At 33.6% G+C, this 3,713-nt stretch overlaps 1 long non-coding RNA gene across 2 annotated transcripts in view; it reads left to right on the top strand.

Annotated features, from left to right (window-relative positions):
* Positions 1 to 6: 6 nt before the first annotated feature.
* Positions 7 to 3,713, top strand: part of LOC102674187 — an 11,062-nt gene continuing 7,355 nt past the window's right edge. For both annotated transcript variants that reach the window (XR_422679.2, XR_004151474.1), the window contains exon 1: positions 7 to 1,581. This is a non-coding gene — a long non-coding RNA (uncharacterized LOC102674187). The remainder of the gene's footprint in view (positions 1,582 to 3,713) is intronic.

Raw genomic sequence — 3,713 nt, 5'->3', positions numbered from 1 at the left:
AAAAAAAAAAAAAAAAAAAAAAAAAAAAACAAAAAAAAAAAAAAAAAGAAAGAAACGAACTGTTGCAACGAGTGTCCCGGAAATTTTGGTTGACATTTTTTTCCGGACACGCGCAAAGTGAGTTTCACGGTGCTTCGTGGGGGCTTCTTCCGTTTCGTTTCCGTTTTGTCTCCTTGCACACTTTCTTCTTCTTCTAGTGGTCGACGCGTAAACGAGATGTTCTTCGAAAAGCTACCGCCGCTTTTCGCATTTTTTAACAAAATACACAAAGTTCGCACGGTCATATATATAAATATATATATATATATACATAACGAATATGAGATGGATCACAGAATGGTGTTATCTAGGTGTGTGTTCAATCGTCTGTGTTCCGTGAACAGACACGAACCCTTTTTTTCGAAAGGTTTACCCTGACGAACGAAATAAGTTGTTTGGTCGTGTTCTTCCGTTCCCTTTTCTTCGTCTAGTTTGCTTTCTCGAAAAATACTTGTTTTGAAAGAGGACATCAAAAAAGTAAAATAAAATAAATAAATATATAAATCGAGTCCGTTTTCTTGGACTTTCCCAAAAGAGTAAATGAAATTTACTTAAAGAATCTTTCGATGGATCATTCCGTTTGTCATTTCTCTCGTATTATCCTTGATCGTTTCTTCTTTGTTGTTTTCAAAAAATTGTGTCACGGTATCGAGGAAAAACGACTTGGTCGATTATAGATGGAAACTGGTCGAGTCTCGTGATCCATGTGTGTTTAAATAATTTATATTTTGCCGGAGATATATAATACTTGGTTTAGAACAGGGGGGAAGATAGAACAATTCCTTTTCACGTATATTTCAATGCGTTTAAATGTAAATCGAGAGACGGAAAGACTGTCGGTAAATCAATTGCTCATACCGGAAACGCGATATATAAATTATTTAAAAAATAGTGGCAACGAGAGAGAAGATAATCGTCGTACGAGCTCTGTATAGAATCAAAGATCTTAAATGCACGTTACTCCGGAACGGGTCAACCCTCTTGATCGCGTCTTGGATCCCGCCAGTATTATACGCCTCTCCAATACATCCTCCATCCGAGATATAGAAATCAGCGTTAAGATATCGTACAAAAGAAAAAAAAAAAAAAATATATCACGCGATTATAATTCGTTAAGTGAATTTAATAAAGATAAATTCAGCATGAAAGAAATAAAATAGAAAATATTGATATTTTCGCGTGCTGGATCGATATCTAAAAAAACTAATCGAATCTCTCTTATCGACACACACTCTGTACTATGGATAGAATTTTAAAGAAAAAAAAAGAAAAAAAAAAACGGAAAAAAAAACGGAAAAAAAAAAGAAAAAAAAACCAGACGACAATCAAAGGTTTGATCTTTGACCGCGTATCATAATCGATCGCGTGTTTCCGCGAGGGCATCGATCATCGCACAAGAGCGCACATTGTGAAAAATAGCGAGTGGAAGCGTGTAATAGGATGGTTAAACGCGAACAGAGGAAATTAGTGGTAAAGTTTAAGGCAGCTTTTAAGTTTCGAAAGGTAGAGGGGGAGAAGACGATTTTTAAAACAAAGAGAGAGGTGCTTATTAGATCTCGAGATGATCTCTTAATATCGAAGATACATTCCATCCGAGTACGAGGGCTCTGGCGCGGAATAAAAAAGACTTCCTTTTCTCGTCTACGACATTCCAAGCTTATTTTTTTTTTTTTTTTTTCTACTTTTAATATTTCCTCGCTTTCCACTTTTCTCTTTCCTATTCTTTCTTTTTTTTCTTTTTATTTGTCTTTAATATTAATTTTAATGTTAATAATTTCTCAAAGTCGAGACTGAACGTTCGATTTATTCGGTGAATGATTTTTAGAGAAGAAGACAGAAGGTTGTCGGTGATTTTTGATCGATCACGTAGACGAGGATCGTCGAATTTTTGCCCATTCCATGACCCTCGAGGTACAAAATTCGCGATTAATAATCGTACGTAATTATATTTAGACGCGGTTTCTAAAAACAGATCGATCTCGAACAGACGCGTTCCCGTAAGTTAAACCGCCAAAAAGACATTTATCCTTTTTCTATCGAAAGGACAGGGATTTCTATAGGGAATTGAATGAAAGTTTATTCATCGACAGTATTAAAATAAGGGGAATTTTTCGCGGAGAGACGAAATATTCAAATGAATAAACACACTTGTAGAATTATTTTCAAAAACTTGACACCAATTAATATTAGGTTGATAATCGAACCTAAATTACTTCTCTGAAATATGATAAATAATCTTCGTTTTTTTTTATTAATTTAAAAAGAAATCAAAAGAAAAAATTAATTATTAAATTTTGTTTAATTTTTACTGCATAAGTATCTTTTTTTTTTTTTTTAGAAAAATCTTATTCGCTATATAAACTATAGTGGAATTCTTTTGGAATGGTGTTTAGTTTCGAGAAATGATTCTACGTGTGATCGATAATTACCAGTGTAGATGATCCTCGACGCATTCGAGGGAATCGACTTTCTACACTCGCAGTTGTCGCAATGATTCCGTATTAACTATTATAATACCAGATTTTACCATTATGATATTATAACGTTGTATGTATAAGTGTTCATAAAAAAAAAAAAAAAAATTATTATCACCCAGGATAAACGCAGTGCAATACATTCATCGTTCTCAGTGAATTTCTTCAAAGGCGTGTGTGGAATACATCCATTGAGCAAAAAACAATGCAAAAAAAAAAATATAATAAAAATAAAAAAAAACAAAACGAAACAAACGAACGAACGAACGAAAAATTTATAAAAAAAAGAAAAAAGAAAAAAGAAGACGAAAAGCTGCGCGCCTCCTTTCTTTCATTTCACGCGAAATTAGACGCGATTCGAATCAATGGAAAAAAAAAAAAAAAAAAAAAAAAGATCAAAGAGAACGGTGCTCGAGATCGAGAAAATTTCGCGATCCAAAAAAACAACAAATTAGATTAAAAGCAACTACAAGATAATATACGTTGACCATATTAAGAGACAGTAAGTTTTGACGGTCTGTTCATAAGGACAAAAATATTAAAAAAAAAAAAAAAAATATTTTAAAAAAGGAAAAAAAAAAAAACGCGAAAACACTCGTTGATTTTCAAAGGGATCACGATCGAACGTGAAATCTGTCCGACTGTTACGAATTGTCTTTATAATAAAACGTTTACAGCTTTAATGGGAAACAACCGTAGACGTAAGTGAACGGAGGGCACTAATCTAACAAGAAACAAAAAGCAGAATCGAAAAGAAGAAAAAAAAAAGATGATTAAAAATAACACAAAAAAAAACATAATAAATAATATAGAAGAAAACGAAATAAAAAGAGAGAGAGAGAGAGAGAGAGAGAGAGAGAGAGAAAGCGAGAAAGAGAGTGAAAGAGAGAATGTGAGAGAGAGCGAGAGAGCGAGAGAACGAGAGAGAGAGAGTGAAAGAGAGAAAGAAGAAGGACGAACGAAAAACGCAAGGGAAGCTATTCGTCACCCTCGAATTTTTCTGTCTCGAAATAAATACCGTTGTCTTTTGATTGTCGTTTTAATGGACAAAAAACCATAAACTATGAATGATTTTGTAACTTAAGGAAATATAAGTTGCTCTTAAATCTGACACGGACATGACTTCTTTCACCCGCAATTTTCTCGATGACACGCTTACGTTACTTACTACTCGCCTTCTCGTTTCATCCACGTCTCTGT

Source organism: Apis dorsata, unplaced genomic scaffold (assembly GCF_000469605.1).
Source record: "Apis dorsata unplaced genomic scaffold, Apis dorsata 1.3 scaffold_734, whole genome shotgun sequence".
NCBI lineage: Eukaryota > Metazoa > Arthropoda > Insecta > Hymenoptera > Apidae > Apis > Apis dorsata.
Note: the sequence above shows the minus strand (reverse complement) of the source record. Positions and strands in the feature narration are given on the sequence as shown.